This window comes from Echeneis naucrates, chromosome 10 (genome assembly GCF_900963305.1).
Source record: "Echeneis naucrates chromosome 10, fEcheNa1.1, whole genome shotgun sequence".
In the NCBI taxonomy this organism is placed as follows: domain Eukaryota; kingdom Metazoa; phylum Chordata; class Actinopteri; order Carangiformes; family Echeneidae; genus Echeneis; species Echeneis naucrates.
Window position 1 is genome coordinate 2295741 of NC_042520.1, and position 11090 is coordinate 2306830.

Below are 11090 nucleotides of genomic sequence, written 5' to 3' on the forward strand. Positions count from 1 at the left end.
ATCTGCACATAAACGTAGAGTCCACATTCTGACCCCTAGTGGACACAACACACTTGAAAACCAATGTGATAACAAACCAAAGGGCTATCTGCACACAAATGAAAGCTTCTGTAACTTTGTGATGTCACACCAACATGATCACTGGCCTCGCTCCAAGCCCCGCCCCCTTGGGCCCACCAGATGAAACGCTCTGATGATGTGATAAAACCACACTGAGATGAGTTTAGGATCTCAAAACGCCAAATGTATATCTTCAACACTTCAAACGCATTAGAAGTCAACTTGGGACCTTTAAAGGAAATTAAAACAGACCCAAACTCCCGAGCCATGTGAGGTCGGGCTCAGCTGGGAAATGTGGAGCAAATCCAGAACAATATACGCCAATTAATGATGTCATCAAAAGGCCTGAGAATTATAATTCCATCAGCATGTTTCACAAAACAAAGGACAAATTCTCCCCGGGGGTGACCATTCCCAGTGTTTCTCTGATCATCAAAATAACTTACGAGAAGAGAAAGATTTTTTTTAGTTTTTTACTCTGAATACACAACCCTGATTCAATTCAAGGAAACCAGTGACATCACTTATAAAGACTCCACCAGAAATGCAGCAGCACAACTTGAGCTCTGCAGGAGAACCAGGCAATAAGTCAGTAAAATCATCATAAGTGGAAAAAAGCTTCTCCTTGTTAGAGCGAGAGGACAGAATCACATCCACAACTTCAATGATTTCTAATGCACATCTACTCCTGCTGCTGCTTTGCGTGTCGTGTTGTCCAGGTCCAAATGGAGGGCGAGAAGACGAAGAACTAAGTGGAAACGTCCTGACACTCACGCTGATGTATAATTTACAGCCTGAGTGAAATGCATTGATTGTGAATTTGAGAACACGGTACACTGATGCACTCCGGTCCGGATCATTTGGATCTGAAGCTGCAGGATCCAGGTGGTCCAGCTGGAGGGAGTCAGAGCTGTGACCCTTTAAACCTACACCTTTGGCCTGATCCATAAATATTACACAACCCTATTAATAATATTAATAAACTAAAGCACTCAACTGAGTGCATGAATGAATCAGTCAAAGTGTTGGAGCTACAAACTGACACACATTCAATGTGAAGCGATAAAATGTCACTCACTGTAAAATTCACTTAATTCTGTGTGTGTCTTTGCTGCTAAATATGTTTCATTAGCATGGAGTGAGTCATTCAGTGACAGTAGGCGTTGTCAGCTTCTCTCACCAACAATGGGAATAAAATTAGAAGAGCAGCTTCAGTTTGAGATCATTCACAAAAACACACAGAAGCAGAGGCAGCAGATCAATTAAAGCACAATTACAGAAGGAGGACAGTGAGAGGAAACAACGACGCACACAACAGTCCAACACCTACTGTCCATCAGCAGCAGGTCGATATCTGATCAGTGATCGGTTCCTGCCTGCCTCACGGAAAAGTGTGACCCGCATCGGAGAATCGGACTTTCTCCACGTGGAGGTCAAAAGACTCCCGGGCATCAGACACACACACACACACACACACACCGCTGGAGGTCAAAACGAACTTAGTCACTTTGTCACAGCAGGGCGGTTTATTATAGTGAAACCACATCACTGCAGAAATAAAAGTCTCTGACGCTGACTTTAAACTGACAGTGAGAAGCACAAACTCCAGATTTAACTACCAAAAGAGATCATTTCATTTGGGGAAGGTCATCCTGAGGTCAAACAATAAATAAATTAATAAATCACTCACCATTTCTCTGAGGAGGAGACGCCGCGTCCCGAAAGCATGTCACGACTCTAAATCCCCATGATCCAAAAACACAGCGTCCCCCAGCCCGAGCTCAAGGGGAGACCGATGTGTGGAGGTCAGAAATTATATATTTTTTTTAAATAAGAAGAATAAATAAAAAAAAAGTGCATGCAGCCCGAGGCTCCGGTTCCGCAGAGAAGCGGAGAGAAGCGTCCGAGCGCAAAGAGCGACGAGGACGGACAGTCAAGTGCGCGTCTGGAGAGTCCGGGCAGAGAGAGCCATCCGGGCGGGGGGGTGAGGGGGGGTGATGGTGGAGGGAGGGGACAGGAGTCCCCGCAGATATCTGGAGCCCGACCGGGACTGAGCGGACTCCACTGTGGAATTAACCGTCGGACAGCAACCGGCTCCGGTCCCGGTCTGATCCCTCCTCCTCCTCCAGCCTGAAGTCACTGTGTGTGTGTGTGTGTGTGTGTGGCTGATTGGTTTGTGCGCACTGAGAACACAACTTTTGTCCTTTAACATCTCATTTCTGTTCTGCCCGTCCTCAGACATCGGTGCAGATGATTATTACAACTTCTTCCTCAATGTAAAATAATAATAATAATAATAAATCAAATTTTGGTTTTGGACAGCAGATATGTGGAATAAAAAAAAAGACTGTTGTGTCTTTAGATTTACTGGATTTTCCAGCTGACATCCAACACAAGCTCAACAATGTTATTGTGACACTAAGAGGCAATTAGACATAACAAGACATTCTGTGAAAAAGCACAGCATCAACTGAAATAAATAAATGTGACATTATTCCACTTCATTTAACAAACATCAACAATATTAAAAGCAGCATAACACAAATTCATATTCAAAATAAAGTACCTACCAGATAATTCACGTTACCACTGAAATGATAAAGTTGGTGCTTCAACTCACCATGATTTCTTTGGAGGGGGAAAGCAGATGAGTTATATAACTTCCTGGGCGGGTTATTAAATGTGTGATTGATCAGTCATGGGTCAATACAACACAATATATGTGTTAATATTTAATGTCTGCTCATCCTGAGAGGTTTTGTTGACACTTCCTAAACCCAGATGGGAGTTTCCCTCCAAAGTATGATTCAACAACATGATCAGGAAAACGGTTTGGTGACATGTGACTGATAAATGTTTCCGTAACCGGCAGGACAAACACGGCGTCCCAGCCGGTCTTCGCCATTTTCCTACAGTTGGGTAATCCGACTGAGTTACACAAAATGGACGCCAGGGGAACCATTTGGGGGCGTCCCCCTAACTCTTCGTTGTCACGGTAACGTGACGTTTTCTGTCATGTAAGACGTCATTAGTGTTGTCATCTGGCTGTTTTAAATGGTGACATTAGTTATTTTAAGGAGCGAAAGGGGCCAAAAACACACTACAACGTAGTTTTCTGCACATCTAACTCAGACATCTCTTTCGCTCCCTCTCTACGGTTTTATTTCCTTTGATAAATTATAAATTATAAATTGGTTAGCGAGGCTAAGCTAGCTAGCCAGCACGAGGCTAAATTAGTTAGCCAGCGCGAGGCTAAGTCAGTTAGCATAGTGGTGGTTAACTGCTGACGTTACGTTACAAGTTGTCGAACAAGGAGCTGTCTTTGAACGATTCCCTCACCGAGCAGTCGGCAATTCATTATCTTTACAGCGTTATACTCTTATGGTGTTTTTCATTATAAACGGTACGCGGTAAGCGTGTCACGTCATTTCCGGTCACTGGTGTGTCGTCTCTGCTGTTCTTCTGGATCCGGTTCACTCCATTAATCCGACAGAAGATTGTTGTCACACTGAACTCTCTCTTCCTCCTCCTCCTCTCCTGTTCTGTGTGCCTCATGTGTAGTTATTCTTCTGCGTCCTTTTATGATAGCACTTCTGGTCATAGACGCAGGATGATGGTAGAAATGGAGGCGAAAATGAGCGAGTTAAGAGTCGTGGCTCCGTACTTTAGCTAGCCCAGCTTACGTTTGTGTAGCTGGCCGGTGCGGGCCGACCTAGACCAGCTCTACGGAGGCCGAGAGAGTTTCCTCCCCCCCAGCCGGGATCTATTCAGGGCGGCTGGGCGGCTGTCATAGGCAGCAGTTTCTCTTCAGGCTGACGGAGAGTCATAGCTCAGTTGAACCAGTTATCCCCTTCGCTCTAAGCAGCGACGATTTTACAGAAAAAAAGTCTCACAATCGGAGAAAGAATTCATCAGCTCTTACCTGCATTAGACAATAATCTCCCACTGAGTACAGCAACTCCTGAATCAACTGCAACACCTCTTTTACATCTGGAATCATTCTCACCTCTGAATCTCTCAGAGCTAGCTTCTATAGTTTCATCATCCAGACCGTCAACCTGTCTATTAGACCCAGTACCAACTGGCCTCTTTAAGGACATTTTTTACTTAATTGAGCCGTTCATTATAGATCTGATTAATTTGACCTTATCTTTGGGTTATGTACCTCAGACTCTTAAAACTACAATCATCAAACCCCAGCTTAAAAAGCCAAATCTTCATCCAGATGTTTTGGCCAATTATAGACTCATATCAAAACTTCCATTTATTTCTAAAATCATTGAGAAAGCCGTAGCAAACCAATTACATAACTACCTGATGGGAACAGTTTGTTTGAAGAGTTTCAGTCAGGATTTAGAGCCCATCATAGCACAGAAACAGCGCTGGTTAAAGTCTCCAATGACATTCTAATGGCCTCAGACAATGGATCAGCCTCCACACTTCTCCTTCTAGATCTCAGTGCTGCATTCGACACCATAGATCATAATATTTTACTACAGAGACTGGAACATGAAATTGGGATTAAAGGAACTGCACTAAGGTGATTCAAATCCTACTTATCAGATAGACATCAGTTTGTTCATGTAAACAACAGCTCCTCCTCATGTACTGTAGTCAGTCATGGAGTCCCACATTATGAGGAAACACAGCATCAACTTCCACTGTTACGCAGACGACACGGAGCTGTACTTATCAATGAAGCCAAATGAAGTCAGTCTTGAACACATAAAAGCCTGGATGACCAAAAAGTGTTTTACTTCTGAACTCTGACAAAACTGAAGCTATTGTACTTGGCCCTAAGCACCTCAGAGAAACGTTATCTAATCATCTCATCAGTCTGGACGGCATCACTTTGGCTTCCAGCTCCACTGTAAGAAACCTTGGAGTAACCTTTGACCAGGACATGTCCTTTGTCCCTCACATAAAACAAGTTAGTCGGGCAGCTTTCTTCCACCTGAGAAACATTAGGAAAATCAGAAACATCCTTTCTCAGGATGATGCAGAAAAACTAGTCCATGCATTTGTAACTTCTAGGCTGGACTACTGTAACTACAAATCTCTAAAAGGCCTTCAGTTAATTCAGAACGCTGCTGCACGAATATTAACAGGAACTAGGAAAAGAGACTAGGATAGAGTCTCCAAGAGTAAATCTGGAGGCAGATCGTTCAGTTATCAGGCTCCTCTTCTATGGAACCAACTTCCAGTATCGGTCCAGGGGGCGGACTCTTTAGCAATTTTCAAGACCAGAACCCTCTACTCTGTAGCTATGCTGCTGTAGGCCGATTTTAAACGTAATTTATATTGGGTTATAGTTTTCAATTAAATAATTGGATTCTATATTCAAATAAAACCTAGAATTTAAATATAACCATGTAAAACAGCCAAATGACAACATTAATAACGTTTCTATATGACAGAAAATGTCACGTTGCCATGACAACAAAGATTATTTTATTTTAGAACAAGTTCGATCTTTCCCTCATCATTCTTCAACTCTAACAGAGAAATTAAAAAGTTAATAAAAAAAAACACCTGTTGCTACTTGTGCATTTCTCTGCAGGTGAATATATAAAGAGTGATATTAGCACTTCCACAAACTCACAGCATCTCTGCTTCAGGTCAGGAACTGGCCGTGGCTGAGCAGGATGTTTACCTCCACCTCTCACTTCTGACTCATCCATCTTCCTGTTTCTCCGTCCAGGACGTGTATTTTTTTTAAACAGAACTGATCTGAGCACTGCATGTCTCTCCTCCTGTCCTCTTTGTTCCATCACTCTGTTCCCTTCCAGGTATTTCTGATCCAGGCCAGTTGGCGATGAATATGTCACCTCAGTCTGAGCCCATAAACTGGGACTCTGCTTTGGGCCATTCGTGTGTCGTTGGAAATAATGGAGAGTGAGGACGTAATTTTATTCAGAAGCGTGAACACACACAGTTCGTTTTTTCTGCATTCTTTCTTTCTTTGCATTCTGAGTGTGTGTTGAATCGCTCCTGGTGGAGACATTCCATGATAATCTGCTCTGCAGTTTCTGAGATACCGTGTTTGACAAGCTGATGTTCAATTTTAGCTCCAATTGTAATTTTAAGATCAACAAAAAACACACAATGCAAAACCTGAACAAATAATTAACAGATCAACAAAGACGCTGCAAATTATTCACCAAGTACATCCACATATAAAAACGCCGAGCGTTAACAAGGAGATGAATCAACCTGAGAAAAATGACAGCTGATGAGTTTTCTGTATTCTTGGACTGAGTTAATGTATAAATCAGTTTTATCTCATTTTTGGGTGCAGACTGGGCCGTACTGAGCAGCAGCAACGTGGCACTGTGTAATTCAGCAGTGAGCGTCGCAGCTCTTACCCATTAAAGCTGATACCTGAGTCCGATCTGACACCACCTGTCATGACCCGCCTTCCTCCGACAGCCGAGGCGTCCTGATGCTGAAGCATGTGAGTGGATACTAAACTTGCGTATTAAGTAGCAGCAGCAAGTAAACAAGCAAATGATCTCTGCAGTCAGCGTGTGGATGCTCACTCAGCTCTGCAGGAGACACTGGAATGAATAAGTCATGTGTCCACACCGTGTACAGGCGAACGGCGAAGCAAGTTCAAGCGCTCACCCTTCATTAACACTAAAATAACCGTCCTGGCTGCAAGATTAAATGCAGACCACCTTCAGACAGACGCAGAGGTAAAGCATGAACTGCACGCTGGTCACTCAGACTTTCCTTTCTTACATCTGTGTTTGTTCACAAGATTGAGAAAATAAAGCTGGACAGTCTGCAGGCAGCAGAGTCGGCCTCTCTGCAGCGACACATCTCCACAGAATAAAAACATGTTGCCTGTTAATTTAATCCACCGGAATGATGCTGAGCATCAAACCCCCGAAGAAAAAGACCCGACAGACGCTTTTAACAGACTTTGAAGGTTGCATCAGCCTGATTAGCATCAAACCACCAGCAGGATCAGACAACAGTTTCAGACAGAGAACATCTTTTTTTTGGAAACCACGCAGCTTAGGAAAAAAAAAAATGAAAACAGAAAACAACATTAAAGTCCAGATTTAAAGCCTCGCTCTCCCTCTCCAATATCAGCACCACAGATCAATTCTATCCAAGCCATCCTAATCAGCCATTAACAAGCTTCTGAAAAAGCATCAGGACCCGATTCCTCTTTTGATAATTCAGTCAAGAGAAGACTTCATGAAGGCAGACTGACTCCGACATAAGTGAATTTAAAGGAGGATTACCTTTATGAGTTCTGTTTCTACACATAAAAACTTTGAAGACTTGATTTTTCTGGTATTTATCTGATGTTTTTGAATGCAAGTTTGTTGTTTGTTGTTTTTGTTTTTTGTTTTTTTTGTATTTTTGCAAACGTACAGGAGCAAACCATTTTAAAATGTTTGCCAACAGGAAATCAGAGGGCTGTACTATGGAGGAAGCTCAACAGAGAATGAAAGTTCCAACCAGAAATAACAAGTGTCACGACGGTGGTTATCAGCTTGATTTGTCGACCCAGGCTCTGTATGTTCACATGAAAAGGGGCGTCATTTGACGTTATTTCTGCAGAAAAATTGTCTGATCACGTGCCGCATATTTCAGCCAAGAGGAGCAGATTATGATAATGGAGAGCTATGAAGAGTTCAAACCAAGAAGAACAGCTGAAAGCAACACTTCTGCTGCAAACAAGGCGAGAGAGGAAGCCTGACAAAAAAATTCAGATTGTGTAAGTTAATATAGCCGATATAATATAATATATCATTATATAATGTTAATTCCCTCCTGACATTGTCTCACAGTGAAGAATACAGGGAAGTCACTTAGATTCGGGCCAAATCAAAGTGAAATTCATTTGATTTGTCTTATTTGTGATAAAGTTTAAACAATTTTCTAATTGTTGTTCTCTTAGTTGTAGTCCCAGCATTGCAAATCTGGACCAAGCACAAAAATATCATCCAAAGTGGTTTGTATTCATCGCTCTTTTAGTGGAATGTGGATGATACACTGCGTAGCATATTATGTGTCGATATTATCTGAAGCAAACAAGAAGAAAAATTAGAGGACAAAGACTGGAGGGGCCGTTCCAGCAGGACACACGGCCTCAGAGGAGCTGGATCATAGAGGAGATACAAGGATGTTCTCAGTCAGACCCTGGAGCGGGTGGTAAAATGCTAAATGCATATTTATGCTTTCACAGATGAGAAAAGTCTATTTTACAGTTGAAGGAGACACATTAGTGTTGCTCAAACAGCCAGCACACACCTTTGCTGTCAAAGCTGTCATGCACTCCTACATGAACACCTCAGTGACCTATTAATACATGTTGGAGCAGACAAGGTGAGGGTCCTCTATAGAAGGAATCTAGAGCTGGATAATCAGAAAAAAGAGCTGGAAATCAAGAAACTAAAACTTGAGATTGAGCAACTGGAGTAAGAGGAAAAGGGTACTGCAGGAAATGGTACTTTAAAATGTTTTGTTAAGTCTGATTGATATTGTATCCTTACGACTTTTCCTTTTCCAGAACTTTAGTACATAATAAAACACATCCTGTGATTGGTGGGTTTTTTATTGGGTGAAGAACTGCTGCTGATGGCTTCATTTGGTCCCATCACTTCCATCTGGTCATCAAGATTGAATATGTAACATTCCCTGAGCTGAGAATCTGTATCGCTCGGAGAGAATATCGTCAGAAAACGCCGACAGATCACTCTCCTTCTGAAGAGCACCTAAAGTCAGAACAAAAACTGGTCCGGTCCAGGTTATGTTACCAGGGTGATACACGGGAAAGCCTGGCTTTAGGCTCAACACAGCTCGCTAAGGCACCTTTCTGAAACACAACTTTGTGCGTGATTGTTGCATTTTTATTTTATTTTTTTTTAAGTTTTCCTAAAGCTGTCAGTCATATTTATGTTCATCTCAACACGTGTTTGTTTGTTGCTCTGTGACAAAGTGATAAAACAGGACAACAAACATAAACTGTTAACGGTTCGGTCCATCTCTCGTCGTCAGGACTCACCTGTGATCCAATTTGAGGAGAAGAAACCCCAAATGGATTCTCAGCCTCTGAACACACTGAGATTCTTTGGTTGTGGTCAAAAGGTGAAAACTATTTCCATTTTTATTTGACCTTGATGGAAAACGTACTGAAGGAAATGTTTTATGCCACTTTATTCTTTTTGCTGTGATGGAAGTTGTTTTTCACCAAACAGCAATTTTGGTTTTTGTCAGAGGTCAAAGATATTTTCTTCTTACTTAGACTGCACATAGACCACGAACTGTTTTAACCACTAACACAAAGCAAAGTTCTGAAACAAGTCGGGAAGAAATCTATATTTATAGCTTTGAAGGCAAACATCCTCACTTTAATTATGTCAAGATCTTTAATTCAAAGTTTTGGATGGTTGCACAGCAGCATATGTCAGATTCATGCAGCTGCTCAGGTTCACTTGTTTGCATTGAAGATGTAAATGCTAAAAATGCTAATTAGTGATAGAATGAGGCATTAAAGGGAAGCTGGCCAACAGATACGCAGAAGCAACACACCCACACTTCTGCATAAGTGAGTTAAAAAAAAACAAACATAAGCCTAAATAATACAAACTACTGTTCTCAGTTCAGATTTCTGAAACAATAAAAGTTGATCAAATGTGCTTCAGTTTAAATTAACTTTAGCTCATAGGAGAAACGGACAGAGTCACCTCGTTCAGATGATCTCAGAGTGATTCTGAATCAGGTTTTCTTTCTGGTGTATTAATCTGACTGTTTTGCAGCTCCCTTTCTGCCCTCTGATCTCAACCCCCCTCCAGGATAAACAGACGGGGAGGAGGTCCATTAGAAGGTGCCGAGAAAGTGCTGCCAGACTTTCATCTTTCCCAAATGCTTCTGATTTAATGGCTCCTTCTGATGACCGTCATTTTCCTTCAGTCCTCTCAATCCCAAATTCACGATCTGGAGCCCGAGCTGGACTCTTTGCAACCCAAATTCACTTCAGCGCAGCGTGACACCATGGAGGCCCCGGCCCCTTTGGCCCCTTGTTGTCATATGTTAGTGTGGCCTGTATGCGCCGCAGCTCTGGAGCCATCAGGGTGTTATTTGTCAAATCATGAAGGCACAAACTCACACTGTGCGTCCACCTGCTCACCTCTCAGAAATATATTTATTCTGTGACAACACAAACACCAAAACATACAGAAGCCCCAAAGCATGTCATTTATCATTCTGGTGCTAGTAAAACATTTTCAGGATGATGAAGCCGAGGTCAGCCCGACTCCAGACCTCCTGGCCTTCAGCGGAGGAGACGAAGCTAACTTCAGGTGCTTAGAAAACAGCTGAGGCCTCAAGGCAGCACAATTCATTTCATCCACCAAACGCAGTAAAGAAAGGAGCCCAAGACTGACGCGGCTTCATTAAACATGCTGATTTTATGGGATGTTTAAGGCCATATGGAAACATAAATGCTCCTCGGCTCATTTATTTGTAGTCATCGTGTCACAGTCATTCTACTAGCAGACGTTAATAACTTGTCATGGCAGGAAAATTACACGTGCAACTAATAAGATTAACGATGCCTGAGCCAATAAGGACAGCGAGAAGCCGTTTTTAATGTTATTAATGACACGTTTATCCCGATTAAACATGTTTCAGTGCGGGCTGTGAAAAGGTGCGTTCAGAGGGAAACATATATCAGCAAACAAAAAGTTCAGGATGTGAAATCGATTATTCTAGAATATACTTTCCCTTATCTACATTTGATGGTTGTAATAGTTTATGATTCAGTTTACGTTTTTTAAACTTGTTTTCTTTTCTAAGTTTTGGATTTTATTTCCCTGTAAAAGAATTTCACGTGTTTGAAATGTATAAATTAAGCTGCATTGTTTTATCCAGGTATGTATCCAGTAATTACGGAAGTTTGATGAAATATTATATTTTTCCTGGTTAGTAGTAGACAGAACTGGAGCTTTAGTTAAGCCTGTTAGTTGGCTGGAAAACATCCAGCTTCGACGTGAATATCGACTAAAACAAAG

At 42.0% G+C, this 11090-nt stretch overlaps 1 protein-coding gene across 4 annotated transcripts in view; it reads right to left on the reverse strand.

The window, feature by feature from the left end:
- Positions 1-2655, reverse strand: part of htr4 (5-hydroxytryptamine receptor 4) — a 91400-nt gene extending 88745 nt beyond the window's left edge. For 3 of the 4 annotated variants that reach the window (XM_029512611.1, XM_029512610.1, XM_029512613.1), the window contains exon 1: positions 1751-1942. The gene's annotated coding sequence lies outside the window, so the exon portion shown is untranslated. Of the gene's footprint in view, positions 1-1750; positions 1943-2630 lie in introns of those variants that run through there. The other variant, XM_029512612.1, reaches the window with a different exon arrangement.
- Positions 2656-11090: the final 8435 nt, after the last annotated feature.